The following is an 18,452-nucleotide window of genomic DNA, read 5'->3' on the forward strand; positions in this document are numbered from 1 at the left end:
ACCTTAATGATACTATGATTCTCTTACCCTCTTTCTGCTACTGCCTCATTTAGAGGAGCAGCAGGGATAAGCTGGGCTCAGGATCCTTCTCCCTTCCTATTCGAAGGCTTCTCCAAGAGCCACAGAAGCAACTGCACTGTCCTGCTTTCTTATGACAAAATGTTGAGTCTTTGGGAAGATGCTCTCCCCTTTCTCACACCATAACTTCAAGGCAGCACTAGGGTTTGCAGCCAGTTCTCCTTTCAGCCACACTCAGCACCACCTGGAAGGTTAGGGAAGAGGACTAACAACGAGGACAGAACAACCACGAAGCAATGTCAGAGGCATAACCTAAAATAGACCATTCCTCCTGTTCTTTGGCATGTCGAAGAACAACTGAGTGGTGTATCTTCTTGGCAGATGTCAGCAGGAGAAGCAACAGGTTGTGAGGAGTTTGCACCTCTCTATATTTGGAAATAAACAGAGGAGAGAACAGGGCTTGTTGTAGAGCAAGCACTGTGGACAGAACATCTGAGGATGGAGCCATGCCTTTCTACATGCCGTCCCAAGGTCAAGGGGTTGATAATGCAAATAAAGACCCAACCTAGCCACGTCTGTGCGCAGAAAGCGGCTGCTGGTCTTTGTGGACAGGCAATGTCAGCTCACTGCAGCAGATAGCACCTGGTTGGAGGAAAAAAAAGGAGCACTGACCTCAGCTAAGTCCACGAGGTGGCCTTCATGCTGTTGGTAAGACAACATCACCATATAAGTGCTTTTTGGCAATAAACAGGAACATTTTAGCTTAGCTCCATCTCCAATGTTCAGAATTTAGATTTGCAAAATGGGTAATTATGAGTAGCTGGAGATTACTTTTGGTGAAAGACTGGTAATCTTTCTGAAGAAACATTTGGGAGGCGTGTTTTACTTCGATACTAACAATTAATTATCAGCACAGTGCATCAGATGCAGATTTGTGCTTGGATCTGAGCTCTGACGTTTACCTGAATGCCACAACACAGTTTTGCAGTTGTTCTGTTTCCTGGTATTTCTCATTAGACAAACTATGTCTTCTTGAGAACGACACAGATCTGTGAAAATAATCCAGATTTCACTGGAGTAAACAAAGCCGGGTGGCAGATCCTTTCCAGATCCCGTTCTGCCTCCAAGGGATGATGCTCAGCTCCCACCAGCGCAGTGGAGCGCAGCTGCTGGGGTCAAGAGGTTGGTTTTGGCTTTTTTGGGTTGGTTTTTGTAGCCAGATGAGCGGCACTGCCTGTGCTTTCCTCTTCCAGGACTGGCTCAGCCTCAGGGCCGCCATGCGTTTCCCACGCGGGTGGAGCAGCCGTCCTTCCATCGAGTCCTAATGAGGGCTTTTTTTCAACCTCATTTATTACAGGCTGCCCTGACATAATTACATATTTGAAGTTAGTAATTACATGTATTCATGCTAATTAAGTAATTAGATATAATTACACTAACTGTAAATACATGGTAATCGGCTAAAAAGAAGTACTTCAGAAAAAAAACAAGGCAAATCACACAATAAAAGTGCCATCAGCACTCTTTCACTCAGTACCCTGTCTTTATCTTGTATTTTCAATGCAGTTTAAAGGGAACATTGTGGTCATTTCAGAAATCATATTTTTCAAACAAATTGATTTCCTTACCTCTGCTTCTAATAGGACTTGAAAACAAAATGGGAAGGACACTTACAACCCCAGTTTATCTTGCCATGGTCAATTCTTTTTGTTCATTTAGTGTGTTTTGTTCACCCTGGGCATGAGAAGCTGAAAAGTCTGCAGCATTTCTATTTTTGGTCAGTTCGTTTTCCCATTTCCATCAAAAACAACAGCAAAACTAAGCCATAAATGTTTTCTGTATTCTCTTCTTTTTTCCCCCTGAAAACCAAAACAAAACCAACTACTGGTAGTGGAAATGTGTTGGGTTTTTGTTGTTGTTTTGTTTTTGTTGTGTTCCCCCCCCATCCCCCTCAGGAATACGAGGATTTGTCAAATATTATTTTTGTGAAATATAAATGTGGAGCCAAGCGTGAAGTGACAGCAGCACTCCGCTGCCCAGTGCCCAGCCTGGAGCCGTGTTGTACAGACCTCAGTCCCTCCTTACACATCTCTGCTCTTTCTCTAAACTTCTCTTTCTGTCCTCTAAATGAAAAGCCCCAGGCTCGTCTCCAGCAGGAGCCAACACTTGTTACTTTTCTGAAGTAGGCACTTGTAGGTTGAGATTTCTGCACTGGGACTCCTCGCTACCTTATGGTCTTGTCCTTCAACACCAACCCGTCTGAGACACGTTTGTGGAATTTAATGAGGACCTCAATACTCATCTATGTGTGTTCTACTATATGTGGAATTTTGAAGCCTGGCTTTCTGGCTGAGGTCTGTGGAAAAGCTCTGCTGTTGGGAGGTGGGAATGCGCTGGAAGTCCATGCAAAGACCACAACTGCCCAGCGGATGCATCATTTCAGGAAGAATGCATACATGCACTCGTGATGCTGTGTTGTATCTGTCCCTTGCTCAACCACTCTGCTGCCTGCACCCTCATCTAATGCAGGGCTTCACACGTCCTCCTATTCCCTATGTTAGTGGCTATGTCCCCAGATATCAGTGCTTTTCTCTGCCCAGCTGTTCTCATAGTGTTTGTGACCCCATGGTGTTCTTAAACCTAAAAGAGGTGTCCAGGCCAGAGGAAGGAGAGCAATGTCCATCAGCCACTGCTCCTCACGCCTGGGGCTCTGTCCCAGCAAGACGAGAGCTGAAAGCATGCTACATGAGATGGTACATGGTACGTGACCTGAGATATTGCAGTGCTGGTGCCAGTGGTAATGAAGGAGGTTTCATCTGTGTTCTCCTAATGGCTCACTGATTGCGTGAATTATGTTGTGGGTTGCGTTAAGATAGCTCGCGTGTGTGGGTAGATTTGTGGTACTGATTTTTTTTTTTTTATCTTGCTTTTATTGAATTTACTGCAGCTTATAATGTTGGCTATTGGGAAAGTATCTGGGCACAGGGGCACCTCTATGCTTTTGGGGCCAGAAGGATGGGACTGTGATTTGCTGTGGGGTAGCACCCAGAATTTGCAAGGAGATTGCATTGTGACTCTTTAGTATAGCTGGGATGGTTTTCAAGTTTAAGATCTAACTCTGAGGTATGTTGGGATTCATCATAGTCAGACATGAGTTGTTTTCTGATTAGAAGACAGAAGGCTCTCATTCTCTGTTCATTGTCCAGTTAAATTGCAATTCCTGATTAAAAATAGCTGCTATTGTTTAGGAGTCAGGATAGGTTTGCATAACGGCATGCACAGCAGGAATGTTATTGGTGGTGCTGCCCTGTGGGAGAAGAAGCACAGCCTGTGCTGTGCAGTGAAGCTGTGCATCAGGAGAGACTATGAAATAAAAAACGTGAGTGCTGATTTTTGGCTAAACAGACCAAAATGCCCTGTTTGGTTCTGAAAGGTGAGGAAAGACCCACGCAAAATGACGTTCTTCCTCAGTCTTGTTGAACCCGGTGTGATGTACCAAAGCGAGCTGACCACGCCGAGAACTCAGCAAACCCACCTCCGCGTGGAGCTGATGCAAAATTTGTGTACGAGTGTCTTGAGGTGAAAAGTACATTGGCTTCATGGCATGTATGGATTGCTCTAGATGCCTGGGCTTGTCTCCCATTAAGGCAGGGTTTATTGCATAATCCATTTTCAGATTCCTGCACGCTTGCTCCTAACCAGACGGCGAGTTACCTAACGCTGAACCCTATTTAAATCTGCTTTTCAGGCCCTCTCTCCCTGTCCTTACATGAATAGATCTGTTTAAGAGACAGGAATAAACCAAGACTCAATGAGAGCATGAAAATATCTCTGTGTACCACATCAACAATAGGACCATCTTGCTGCCTACAGCTCAGTGCAGTCACTATGGCATGCAGTACTGCAGCTGGGGATGACCTGCAGCGTGGTGTAGGCTCTGCTTTGCCTGTTGTTGGTTCCAGGTTCATATTTGTGCTGATGCTGGCTCTCTGAAGCAGTCATGGGTCTGCAGAAATGTCGCACCTTTCTTTCAGCCCTACTAACCTATTTTTCTCAGTGATTTGGAGCACTGAATCTGAAGGGTAACATACCTACATAAATATATATATATGTATTTGTATATAAATATATATATATTTGATCTATTTCAAATGCATGGTTTTATATCAGTTGGGCACCTGCTCTTATCTTGCTAATATATTTTAACAACTTTTACATTATCCTTCCCTGCCCTCCTCCTTTTTCCCCATTGTGAGAGAGGTTTTTTCTTTTTTTCTCCCTAAAAACATCTCTTAAATTCAGGACAAGCAGTCTCTCTGGCTCCTGTAAGAGAGACTGGGAGAGAAGGCATCTAAGTCTCCTAAGTACTTATGGCAAATTTGCAATTAGAAGAAAACACTGGAATGGAATGACTTCAGCCCTTGTCTCCCTTCCCCCAGCCCTCTACCTCCCTCTTGCAGGATTAAGCTGAGCTAATCCTCAGATGAGCAAGATCTTTGGGAAAGCAAAGCAGCAAAGTAAAACCAAGGGAGGGGAATGAAAAATCCTTCACACTCAACACTAATAAGGAAATTTCTGGTGTCCTACATTATGAATTGGATGAATTTTTAATGGTTAGAAATGCAGTTGATTTATAATGCATCCATCCTGGACTGCAGGGCCAGTTGCCAGCTAATAAATAAATGGCAGGCCCTTTGTATTAAAAGTATCAGTCATTTTACATCTCTGCACTGTAATTGATGTGGAGCATTGAGCAAGAGGAGATGATGGGCACCATGTGTGTGCCAAAGCAAAGGAGCTCATGTTTTAAAACATACCTGAGATCTCAGCCCACTCTCCAAGCCTTCTCTTGGAGCACAGCTTCTGCTCCACCCCATTGCTCACAATCCAAAGCCAAAAAGACATAAAGAGCTTGGCAGAGGTCTCCATGACTTTGAAATGGTCACTTTAAGCCTTGCTCAGGGCTGTGTTTAGTTTATCTTATGGATAGGGCATAAGATAAATTCATCTAGTGCTTGATCTAGAGGTTGGCAACACTGCCCATGGCAGGGGGGGTTGAAACTAGGTCTCTTCTAACCCAAGCCATTCAATGATTATGATTGTATGCTTTAGGGCAGATTTGCCCCCAGGGAGCCAGAGAAGTTCCGGCTGAGGTGGCTGCCCAAGGCTCCCTTTGTACATGTGGAAGGATGGGATGCTTTGGTCTGCCATGGGTGAGGAACTTTGCTCAGGATGAGGGTAGCTTGGTTGGTACTGGATACCAGCACAGCTCAGAGGCAGAGATCGGTGTGAGATCATACGAATCCCACCACAAATGCTCACAGCGAGGGCTGTGTTAAAAATAAATCCTGGGCAAGTTCCAGAGATGGGGTGAGACTGTTCTCATGCCAGATCCCAGCAGAACCCAAATGTCAGGGGAACCAGAGCGAGAGCACAGAAGGCACCTGAGTATTTGAGGGATGACGTTTATTTTCCCCTATTATTAAAGGAGAAAATGTACCTGGCATCTTGCTCCTTCACTATTTCCCAGAAAGATGCATTTATGCTTCCGGCCCAACAAGATGCTGCCAAGCATCTTCACTTCCATTTTATGGTTGAGGAGAGGGAAGACACTGATTTGCTCGAGGTCACACCAGGTTGCTGACAGCGAGCAGTCTGGCCCATGTTTAGCTTGATGGACCATGTTGCATGGATGAGCTGCCACCTGAAGTCCTTTCACAGCCAGTCTTGTGCAAAGGGAAGTCAGGAGGTTGGATGGTCAATCTAGTTCTTGGAGCTGTCATCTATATATAATAATCCAACGTTCTGGATAGATTCTTTCTTTTCACGTTCATGGGGCCTGCTCTACAGTCTATAATGTTTCTGCTTTGCTGTGTTAACTAATTCTTTAATTAATCAATTAAGAGACCTTTATTTCCCTACGATATCTGCTGACCTCATTGCACCTAGGCATTGCCTCCTGCCCTGCTTTGTCAGAGTGATGCTGGGCTGGGAGGGAAAGCAGTTATTTTTTTCCTTGGCTGTATTTCTTTGCTGATGGAGTTGAGCGGGGAGCCTGGGATACGAGCTTTGCTGCCCAAGGAAAGCACTGCTCTCCAAGATACAGACTTTCATCTTGACCTGGAGGAAGGAAGCGCTTATTGGCTGTCTTATTATATTTCCCCATGGTAGCATAAATACTATATCCATGATAGATATGGATCTTATGAATAATATAGAGATTTGGACTAAGTAATAGCTATGCTCTTTTTAATACATAAGATCCTCGGCATCAAGTAGTATTAATGATCTGTTTTGACGTGGTCTCTGCAGAGGACAATCACAAACGCCATTTCCATGAGAATTTGAGAAACTGGGGGAGAAATCCTAATGTGTTCATCCCCTCTGTTTCCTCTGGGACACTCCAGAAAGAGTATCCTGTCTGCTGATTTTTTTTTTTCCCAGTCTTCCCTAGACCCTCCAAGGATGTGAAGGCTGAGTGAGTTCTGGGAAAACAAATCCCTTCTGTGGGCAGGCGGTGCTGGGCTATCAGAGGAGACGACTTTGTGAGGAAATGTAGTACAAAGATCCTAGCAGCTCCCTGTGGTCACTAACAGTTCTCTGGACATTTCTGGAAGAGAAAAATGATTAGTTACAGCGATACGGCTGAATGCAGGCAGACATAATGATATTCTGTGTCTCTGCTGATGCGAGGCTGGTCTCTTTTCAGTAGCTTTAATTTGAAGTTCTCCTTTCCACCTGCTCTCTAAAACCCTTGTGCAGCCTTGCTGCTGTGTGCTATCAAACAGGTGGTTGCATTATTACGAGAAATCCTCTCTGAAGTCCACTCATTAGTGCCTTAGAATCTTTTGGGATGAATTTAAGACGCTAATAAGTATTAACCCCTAATACTTCTTTCCAGCTACATCACTGCAGGGGGCAGGGTAGCGTGACAGCCATTGCAGGATGCACTGCGGTTCATTTTGTGCATGGCTGTTTGCAGGGAGCAGTACCTGGCTGCTCCCTGTGCTCCAAGCTGCCTTTCCCTGTAGATGTGCTAGGTGCCAGTGCTACAGCTGCAGAGCTGGAAGGCCTCTAAATTAATGGAGCTGTCGGAGAAGGTTATGAATGCTTTTTCAATTTATTTTTTTTCCTCCCAAACGCAGCATCTCGAGCCTTGAATCAGGCTGTTAACCTTTTTCATCCTTCTCTTTCTAGCCACATTCATCTTTAAAGTTGTTTAGTTTCCTTCTTGCACCATCACCTTTTCAACAGGAACGTGGGCAAGGGATACGTGAGGACTCTCTACCCACCCTGTGGCAGGAATCTCTTGCTGTCCTCTCTGGGCTGTGTTGAACAGAGAATGTGGACTCAGGTGTTTCTCTGCAAAAGGAATGGTAGCTCATTAACACTCTGTGCCCTGCAGATAACTTCTATTGATCATCAGCTGCTTAATCACAAACTCTATCACAGTTCGCTTCGATTACTCTTTTCCATTTCGTCATCTCTGGAGAATCAACCTGACTAAAGTTAATGTACTCGTTACGCAGTTGGGAAACCACTGCTGCAGATTGATATGTAAAACTCAGGATTTAGGAAGGGTTGCGTCCTCACTCCTTCACGTAACAGCGTGACTGTATTGAGTGCATATTCCTCTGCTTGTTGGGGTGGAACAGGCACTGGGAGAGTTGTGCTGAGCTCAGCTTTGACCTGCCTGGATGGCAGTGCTTACCTCTAACATCATGTGGAGCTCCGGCTCCACATCATAGGATGAGACGTAATGGCCTTGAAGTTGCACCAGGGGAGGTTCAGGTTGGATATTAGGAAAAAATTATTCTCCCATAGTGGTGATGCATTATAACAGGCTGCCCAGGGAGGTGGTGGGGTCACTATCCCTGGAGGTGTTCAAGAACTGAGAGGATGTGGCACTGAGGGACGTGGTCACTGAACTTAAAGCAAATGTAGAATGCTAAGTCCCCTATCAAAACAGATCTTAGCACCCCTGAAATCAGCACCTTGAGTATGCTGCTGCTGGCTATTTTGCTGACACAGTGGGGCCATGGCTGGAAAAGCTGCTGTGTGAATAGAGGCTTTACTCTTTTGGAAACTGTCAGAGTCATGGGGAGGGGAAGCAAGGAAGCTGTGCAGGAAGTGGCAAAAGTATTTGCCAGTACTAGCCACATTTTTAATGAAAAGCTCTGAAAAGCAACAACTCGGACTGAATGAGGTGCACAGGTCTTGGGGGGAAGCCCTGAGACAGGCGTGCTGCTTGTTCCTGCCTCTCCAAATTTATCTTGCTTTCTGCTTTTGCTCGATGTTCTGATATAATTCATTTTCCTTTTGTCTTTTAATACTTGCTGTATAAAAACGTTTTCCTTGAACCTATACGCAATCAGGGCTAAATATTCTGCACTGGTTATGGTGTTTCAGTGACCTAATTTGATTGTGGAGGGTCATGTCCTGTATAATGTTGTCTCATTTTCTCACTGGTCGATACAAACTCAATTTTGTTTTCTTTGAAAAGAAAGGAAGTGGGGGCAGGAGCTGAGCATCCCTGACCAAGCTTGTACCTGCAGCTCTTACCTTGTTGCCTGGCTGTAAGACGGCGATGGCACATGTAGTTCAGCCTGAATGGGACCTGCAGGCTCCGTTTTTTTTTCCTGCCAGTACTGAAGGGGAGAAAGGATGGAAACTACAGGAGAGAAAGGCCCTCATTTGTAGCTGCTGGCACCTCTGATTTGCCTCAAGGAGTCATTGCAGCAAGCTGGAGCCCTCTTGACGGAGCTTATCTCCGGAGGGGAGGGTTAGCTGTGTCTCCCCATGGGACCTGGGTGAGTGTTTAGCTTTCTCATTTTGTCTCCAATTAGATGTTTGGTCCTTTGTATCTCCTTGTTTCACCTGCATGCACCGTGCCTGCCTCAAAACCTCTTAACTTTATTTATGAATAGCTCAGAGGGGAAAAGGAGGGTCTGGTCTCAATTTGTGTACGGCTCATTTGCATGGGAAAGAAGAGTACAGTTTCAGAAGGGGTGGTCCCCTGGTCCTCCTGGGCTCCTCGGGGCGGCTGTGACAGCTCCATGGAGGCTGGGGTTCAGTGAGCGGTGGTGGCAGGGCTTGCTCATAAACTGGATGTGCTGTGGCGTTTTAGCAAAGCTCTTTCAGAAGAAACTGGTTTTGCAGCAGCTCATAAAGGATGTGTCAGCCCAGTGTTGGGTCTGTAGGAAAAAAAGAACCTGCTTTTGCAAAATGAAAATTGCAGCAAGTACTTAGCTGTGGGCTTGTGGGCCATCTGCGGCAGCTGGGATTGCTGGTGTGGCAAATTACTCAACTGGTCATTTCACTGCTATTTTTCCCATTGGTCCCGAATTTCTTCCTTGGTTCTCAGGGTATTCTTTTTACACAGCCCTACCCCCTCCTCTCCAGTTGAGCATTAAATTAAATAGATTCATTGTGGTGAAAGAGCAGGAGTCAGAGAGGCATTGGCAGGCAAAATGAACCATGATTTTCAGCTTAAGATGCAGGTTGGAGTTAAGTGCGTGAGTCAACAGTTCTGTGTTCCTGTTGTGGCCACCAACTGGGCTCCCTTGGCCCAAGCCAAGGACTTAGTGGTGGTGAGAAGAGGTCAAGGAACAGAGTGGTTGGAGCATAGTGGTGATATGTGTGGCCAGGAAAGGACCAAAAGGGCAAAATCATGAACCTAAAGAGCAGGAAGAGGGGAGCGGGTTGGGCATTGGCTGCTCGTGGGATCCTGCTTGGCAGGATACCTGGTTTCCATAGACCAATGTCTGGCACAGGCTAGTCAATGTCCCTGATTTGATCTCCATTTTGGAGTATTTAATCAGTGAATCCAGCGCAAAGTCTCTTTAAGAAGAGGCTGGCACAGAGCAGCTGGATGAGCATTGCAATCAATGTATCTGCTGTGGAATGCTTCCTGCAGAAATATTACATCCTCTCTCATTTACTTGATGATCTTTAGGGTGAATCAATCAAAAGATGCTGCACACAAATAGTTCAGCCTGTGGTCCTGTGGGTGTCCATTAGAGAGACATTTGCTCTGTGTTAATGGACCTGTTGATTAACAAACAAACCATTGCTTTTGAAACAGAAAACTGTTACTTGATAGCAAAGGTTAACATTGGATATTCTGCTGCCCCACCTCTCTTACCCCTTAACTCAAACTGTGCCAACACTGGGAACTGCTGCAACAAAACCCAGATCTGAACTACTGGAAATAGAAGCATTCACATCTTGCAGGAACAGTTATTGGAGGCGAAAATTTTCAAGGAATCTGGAAAGGCTTGAGACTTTTCTCAGACTCAGCATGTGATTTTGTCACTGTGTCATGTTCTCTGCACACGTCTGCCTTTAATTGTGATGCCCTCCTGGCCTCTAGCGATGTTTGAGGAAGATCTCCCCATCATTCCCAGCAAATCCTTGAGGGACCAGGCTTAGTTTTTCATCATATTGAGGGTGTGAGAGTTTATATTTGTTTCTGTAAAGCCTCCAGTCAGCTGCAGCAATTGTATGTTCATTTCTTTTCCCTATGATGTGGATATTTTGCTAGTCTCCACTTTTTCTGGGAGAAAATTTTCCTACGTTGTGGCATTAGTTCTTGCATTTTTGACATTAGCAGGGCGTGAACCTCAGCACATGGGTGGACATTTTAAGCACCAGCAGGTAAAGATGACATCCACCTCTTAGAAGTCGTCCTTACCCATTGGAAAGCCACAGCTATTGCAGATAGGCAGGACACAAAAGGACTAGAGTTGTCACTGTGGCTTGTGTTCAGCCTTGTGCTGGTTGTTGCAAGCAGCTGTTGTGCTCCTGCAAAGTGTGTTTGAAACCTTGGTGCCTGGCCAGAGGTGATGAAGACATCTCCTCCCTTAGACTAGTGGTACCTTATTTAGTTAGCTCTGTTCCTTAATTGCTGCAAACCAACTCACCCAGAGCTGTCCTTCCCACAGCTGGTGGGAGTCAGAGTGAGGAGGCAGTTAGAGGATTAGGGAAGCAGAGTGAAAACCATTTGGCGTTTCTATCCTGATTCTTCTGGGTGCCTTTAATTAGCATGATTGCTCAGTACGCGATTTTGCCATGTTCTTTAGCTCCCCTGGTTAGAATAATTATTCCCCCAGCTCCTTTTGTTCCAATTCCTGATCGCTTACAAAGTCTCCTGTTAAAAGCCATTAAACCCATAATGTAAAACGAGAGTAATCGCTCGGCAATGCGTGCTCTCAGCCCCACACGTGTGTGCTCACACGTTTTGGGCCCCGCTCCTCATCTCCTGCCACGTGCTCCATGCCCACGTCCCATGTGTAGCAAGTGGGATGGGGGATGTGTCCTGCTGGGGTGACAGGCAGGGCTGCTGCCTTCTGTGTGATGGTGAAGAGGAAAGAACTTATCTTTTACTCAGAAATTTTTTACTCAGAGCGGTGAGGCACTGGCACAGGCTGCCCAGAGAGCTGTGGGTGCCCCACCCCTGGAGGTGCTCAAGGGCTGGTTGGATGGGGCTCTGGGCAGCCTGAGCTGCTGGGGGGCAACCAGCCCATGGCAGGGGGTTGGAACTGGATGGGCTTTGAGGTTCCTTCCAACATAAGCCATTCTATGATACGATACGATATGATATTTTTTTTAAGTAAAGCTGATTCCTTTTTTCTCAAGTGTGAAATCTCTTAGTGGATGGAAAATGGGGCTTTGGACAGTTGCATTCCTGGGAGTTTCCATATTAAAATTCATCCTCGTCCTGAGAGCTCAAACTCTTCTCTGTCCTTCATCTGTGCTGACACATGACCAGCACATGCCAGTGGCACAAGTGGGACAGATGGACACAAAGGCTCATACAGAATTATACGGCATGAAGTGAGGTTGGGCTGAAGTGCTTTAAATGCCTTGTTTGCTTAGATGACTTGAGGAGAGTGATTTATTTGCAGCCCCAAAATGAAACTGAGTCGAAGATGAGTCTGGCAGTCATGTAGTTTATTAAGCTTGGAACTGATGGCCAGAGCAAAACTTCGGAACTAGATGGTCTGCTGGGAAAACCTGGTAGGAAAGGAATGCATGCGAGCAGGTACCAAAATGTGGTCTTGAAAGAAGGTGTAGAATCAGGTGCTCTCTTCTGAAAAGCTTAATTATGTTGTTCTGTGATATTTTGGTGTAGCTTGTTTTGAGAGCCACCTAATAGGGCAACCATGAAGAGAAGAGCTGTGGTGGTAGACCTCAATTCTGAAACAATCATCAGAGTACAAGCGCTGGAGAAGCACAGATGAAGGACAACAATTTCAGAGAAAATTGCATCCAAACAGCCTAAAAAGTCAGCAAATCCTCATTCCTCAAAGCTTAGTGCTGCTCTTGCTGGGTTTTTTTGCCCTCAGCTTTTCCTCCTCCCATTTACATCTCCTCTGTAGCACTCTGTGCCTCCTTGCCTGCTGAGATTCTCAGTTCCATTCTCCTCAGTTTCTCCTCAGTTCTCCTCAGTTTCCATTCTCAATTTGCAAAGTATTAAATCACATTTCCCAGTGTAAGCTCCTCCTGACATTTCTGGCTCTTGGGCTTGTACCACTCCTGGGCTTCCTGGAGGGCAGCTCTGGCCTTTCCAGATGAAGTGTTGCTGGAGTAGGTGGCAGAGTAAAGAGACCTGAGTGAGCAAGAATTTATTCCGGGCCTTGATCATCTTCTCTGCCTCCTCTTGTTGTCTGAGGAGCAGGAGAGCATCGCTGGAATTGCCTGGGCAGGGAAAGTCCCAGCTGCAGATCACAACTGCTCTTCCCTATCCACTGTGATGCAGCTCCTGGGGTGTCTGCGCTCACATCTGGCCCCACTAAGCTCTCCTGTCCTCTTCTAGACTTCAGGTCTCCTGGAGGGGATAGAATAGGACCTGGAGCTGGGCTGTTCCCTGCTCCAGTGCTCATGCCATGGCATCCATCTTTTGGGGACCTCAGACAAACCGTGTTCCTATTCTGTGCCACAGTTTTACCATTTGCATTACGGATATAACAGCTCCTGCCTCCCAAGGGAACGAGCGAGGCATAACAAATTAATGTTTATGAAGAGCTCAACGACAGAAAAGAAGTTTGTAACAAGGCTGTTGCTGTTCTAACTTAGGGGCTTCCTTTGCTTGTTGGCTCTTTGATGTGACGATCGGCGGTGCTGGTGGATCAGCTGTACGGTAATTGGAATTAATCAGCAATTACAGAACATGAGCCCAGCTAGATTCTTTCTCAGTGGATATTCATTTCTGAGCAGATTAGTCAGTGGTTTCAATATCTCCATGTAAAGTGCTTAAGGTAACTATTGCTACTGCTATCTAAAGTGGCTGAGGAACAGAGGCAATGTCAGAGGAACGTGAATACCTGTCAGGCAAAGTGGAAATGAGGAGCTCTTGTAAAGCTGTGCATAGTTCTTAAACTGGCAGCAGTTTGAGGGCTGACTAAAAAAAAAAAGAACAGGAATAAAAAAAAAATCGGCAAAAGAATATATTTGAAAACCAAAGTGATGAAAATGAGGTATTGTTGGGATCTTTGATGCCGTGTCCCATGGGCTTTGTGGAGTGCAGAGACAGAGGGAGCGCATAGCTGTGAGAAATGGGGACTGGCAGAGCAAGGGAGGCATTGCTGTTCCTCGAAATGGTGAGAACTATAGAGGAGAAGGCTCTTGGATGTCTCGGTGCAGGCACACAGATGGACAGAGACAGGAGGATGACCTGACAAACACAGTATATCAGCTGCCACCAAACTCTCAGGCATCTGGAAACTTGCCTGCAGCTTGTTCTTGTGGCTGACCTGTAAACCTCAAGAGTTTTGCCACTCATATTTGCACGGCTGTGGATGTCATGAGGGACAGAACAAGGCATCCTCTTTGCTTAGAAACCTTCTATGACCATTTACAATTTAAATGAGGTGAGGCAAAGCTCTGTACGCTGTGGGCGAAATTGCTGGGTGCCCAGTCCTTCCCCCTTCCCTGGTCCTCTTACAAGTAATTCCACATACTCTGGCTTCAATCTAATGAAAACAAAATCGAGGAGGCCCAACTGATCTGGCTGCTTTCCATCATGCAGTGGGCCTCCAAGTGGCTTTAAATAGCTGCACCTCTGTGCAGTCTGGAAAAAAGCATTGGCTGTGCCTCTGGACAGGGAGGGAAGCTTTGATTCAAATCACAGGGCATCTCAGATGGTACAGCAGACACAAAGATAGCCTTTTTTATTTTGCCATTGATCTTAAGTAGATTTTTTTTTTATTTTTCCTTCTTTTTTTTTTTTTTTAATATATTTTTTAATATCCTGATAAGCACTTTCCCACTTTGGGGCTTTTCCTATGGGGAATTGGTGGGGAATCTTGGAGCTCTGCCTCCTGAGCTATCAGGCTACAACATTTAGTATCTTGGAACTACTCCATCCATGAAGGAGTTCCAGAGAAAACAAACTTGTGATCCCAGCTAATATGGAAATGGCTCACGTTAACGGCAGCAACAGAAAAGCTACAGACGCCGGAATTCCTCCAACCAAAGGTTTAATCAGTCTTTCACAGTCTTACGGAGTTCATTGCATGAAAATCCACGAATGCTTTTCTCAAGAAACATTGTTCAGCCATTGAATATCTCGCAATATTCTTCTACCCCTTCCTCTGCTTTAGTTAAGCATGAGAGAAACTTGTGTTGGAATGAGATCTTCTGGATCTGTTTGCTTCTGCTCTTTCTCTTGTTCTTAGCCCATCTCTTCCCATTCCTTTCCTCAAAAACAAATGCAGTGCCTCAATCCTCTGCTCATGATTTTGGCTTGTGGAGAAGGTGAAGATGCCGCAAGCTGTAGTTAGAGCTCCATCTAGCACATTCCCAAGAGGTCTCCAATGCTGTGAGGTCTCCTCTGCCAAAGTGGGAGACTCTTACATTTGAGGTTAAACCATAGAAAATGAATGATACAAGGTGAGCTGCTGTGGATAGGGATGAGGATCCTGTTTCCATGAAAATGAACAACCATAAGCATTTCCGTAGCTCTCAGACCCTCTCTGTGAATCCTAAGAGAGTTGTTGTCTACTTGAAAATCCGCTTGAGATCTGTGTATTGGTGTGAAATTCATTTGTGGGCTACGTTTTCTTGCCTTTCTCTGCAGACAGAGGTGCTGGGCTGGTGTAAATGTGAGGAGGGCCAGGCCCTTTAACTTCACCTTGGATTGTAAAGGAGATGATGTGCTTATCTCCAACTGAGGGTGCTGGGGAGAGCCTCGTGGTGAGCCCCTGTGACCTGTTTGTTGTGGCAAGCCTCAGGCTGGGTTGCTTTTTGCCCTGTTATTTATCGGAGGGGAGGAAGAAAGAGAATTTTGTATCCTAGCCCTGCAGATGAACCCATCCATGACAGGAAACCTGGATTGCTGTGTTGCTTTCCCCTTAAGTACAGATGTATGGGTCCTGGCTTTGGCTAGATGGATAGTTGTTTCCTTCACTCGGGATGTGGGCCAGGCTTGATGGTTTTCATGCCTCCTTTGATGCTATTCATACTTCATATCTGTGCATAGAGAAAGATAAAATGTGCAGTGGTGTTGGACTCTCCTATTGCTTTTTCTTTAAATCATAAATTCTGCTGTAACATAGGAGAGAGATCAAAGCTTTGTCACTCTGTCTGGACAGCAGTGTTATGTTTGGCCAGCTTATTGCCCCCGATTCACTATTTTTACTTAACCCATTTTTGCCAGGCATTGTATGACATCCCGTTGCTTTTCGCATCTGTTCCCACAGCAATTTATGCTGCTGTTTTAGTAACAGCTTACATCCATGGGTTTCAAAACGGGGCTACACTGCTCCTTCTGCATTGGTGGATGGGACTGCCATGAATTGTGCATCATTTCTGTGTCATTCTCTTGCCTCCCCATGTTGCGATCCCTGGTGCTCTTCACATGTGGCTAGAGCAATCTTGCATCTCAAAAGCCCTAGAAGCATGGTATATTTGAATGGTCATAGTTTTACTGGAAAGTAAGCAGTGATGGCAAGGTGAAATTATGTCTTGTTTCCTTAGTTTTGCTTGCAGCGAAGGCAGAGTGTTCCTAGCAAGGAACTATCCATTGGCTGCACTGAATGTGTGCATGGGGCAGAGAGGCTGAGACCCATTATCCAGGGTTGGGAAACTCAAGACAGCTCTGGAGGACTAAGTGGATGGCCAGGGTTGAAGACAAAAACGGATTGCATGGTTCGGTTGCCTTCAATCTTCTTGTCCTTTCATTGCCACATCTCTCAGCTTGCTTAGAGAAATGCCCCATCTGCCCCTTCCATCTCAAGCTGTTACAGCTGCACATGAAAACTGAGCTCATTCCTCCTTCCCCATTCTCCAACACTCTCCATACATTTATTCCACTACCATATCACAGCTATTAGGAAAGACAGGGAGTATCGGGTTTTGATATAAAAGTGGTCTCATTAAAACAGGGTGAAGTTTAATCTCTCAGACCCTCCCCAGTTTTGTAGATCTTTGGTGATACTTTTGCTTTGAATCTACTGTGTTGATTTTTTGTTTGTTTGTTTATTTTTACCTCCTCGCTATTTCCTAGCTTGTATATTAGAGCTTCCCTCCAAATCTACACCCAACATTAAAGATAATGGTTTTTTCTCCCAGTTTTCATCTGGCACAGACAAATGTGAAACTTCACATGAGAAATAGTTTCTAACATTTTTCCAACCTTCCAAAAAGGTGAAGTCTTTTTTTTTTTTCACTTTGGGGAGATTAAAAAAAAGAAAAGAAATAAAAACATTATTTAAGAAATTTTCAAGCTATTTCATGTACTAATAGCTTTGATGGTAGAAAGCTGACATTTGTCATTGCAGAATCCAAACTCTGAACCTGTTGAGATTCACTCATTCTCATCCTGGACATCTTGGTGAACATCATTCATCTCACACCTGTCAGTGAATACATAAATGTAGCAAGAGCCTTGTTGGTTTCTGCTCCATACAAGAGAATGGGTTTGAAGGTAGCAGTACAGTATGGGAGAAAGCAGTGAGACAAAATCAGTCAGACAAGAAGCATGTTTTTATTCAGATACTTTGGGAATTTGAATAAATCAGAAAGAGAAAATACCCGAATGATCGATGCTGCATTGTTTTCCCAAGTCAGCAGTATGTGTGCTCAGCCCCCTAGCTTCAGAAATGGAGGCTATCCTCCTGACACATCCCTTACTGCCCCTCGCAAGTGACTGCATGTCAGTTATGGGATAAACCCTACTCCAGTCCCACTCTACGAGGACCTTGCTGTCAATGGAGGTCCCTGCAGCTGGGATTCGGAGTGCAGTGCTGGCAAAGAGAAAATCCTTTGGCATTCCCAGCCTCAAGTCTTGCTGATCTTTCACATGTCCCTTTGCCGAGGCTGTCTGTCCCCAGTGGGTTTTTAGGTCTTTTGCACATGGTCCAGCAGAAGTGGAATTGCCTTAATTTAGCAGAGCTGAGAAATGCAAAGAAAATAAAGCAGACAGGAGTGCTCCTTTGAGATACTTGGTATTGTTGAGTATAGACTTTCCCAGCTATCCTTTGGTGACCATAAAGTATATTTATATTATAAAAAAAAACAAAACAGGATAAATAGTGAAATTCAGGGATGTCATGTTTATTTGTCTCCCAGTGAGTCTGATAAGAAATGGACTAGTTTACATGCACTTTTCCAAGCATCAGCACTTTAAACTCTGCTTTGGCTCTGAGAGTGGAGCTAGGCTCTTTCTCACCACTAGTGATATTTCAGCGCCTGGAATGTGCCCATGAATTTTGTTTATGACACATGAACTGAAGTTGAGCCTTTCTTATTCTCCCTCGGGGATCAGTCCCTTAGGGCCACTGAGAATAACAGATAGTTTCCCCCAAACAAGTTTAAACAGTTCCAAATGAAACAAACAGCTTTTGTCTGTCTGCATCCTCAGGTTCATCACAAGATGTATGTGTCTGATGAGCAGATGGAATAAGACTATACAGAAAAGAAATAGAATGAAAATAGAAGAAATAGGGGAAAAAAAATATCTGGCTGGTTTAGGTTAGCTTTCTGTTCCTGGCCTAGTGGAAGGCACTGTTGAGATCAATTCACAACACGTCCAGGCTGCTTCATGCTGTTCTAGTGATGCCAGTCTTGGATTAACTGACCTGACTTGCTGAATGTCCTGTGACCGTATGGTGGAACAGGAACATTTTAGAGAATCTAGAGCAATTATCTAGCCAACGCATCCCACTTATTTTCTCGGAAAAGCCTTCTAGGACCATAAGAAGTTGGGACAGATTACAGCAGTCCCAAGGCTCCTGCCATGCGTGTCTTGGTCCTGGCAACACAATGGCTCTGCATTGAGGATGACCTTCAGTGATACTACCCCTATTCCTGCAGACTGTCATCCCAGTCCCCTGGGACGGTCTCAGCTGTAGAAATACTACCACAAACAGGTGTCTGAGAAAGTAATATTAAAACTGTCGAGCTGGCACCTGAAGACAAATATGAGACTTGCA

General features: G+C 45.1%; 1 protein-coding gene across 6 annotated transcripts in view; it reads left to right on the forward strand.

The window, feature by feature from the left end:
• The window catches only part of NTRK3 (neurotrophic receptor tyrosine kinase 3), a 179,268-nt gene that overhangs the window by 100,288 nt on the left and 60,528 nt on the right, over positions 1-18,452 (forward strand). The gene's annotated exons all lie outside the window — the stretch shown is intronic.

This window comes from Numida meleagris, chromosome 9, assembly GCF_002078875.1.
Source record: "Numida meleagris isolate 19003 breed g44 Domestic line chromosome 9, NumMel1.0, whole genome shotgun sequence".
Classification (NCBI taxonomy): Eukaryota; Metazoa; Chordata; class Aves; order Galliformes; family Numididae; genus Numida; species Numida meleagris.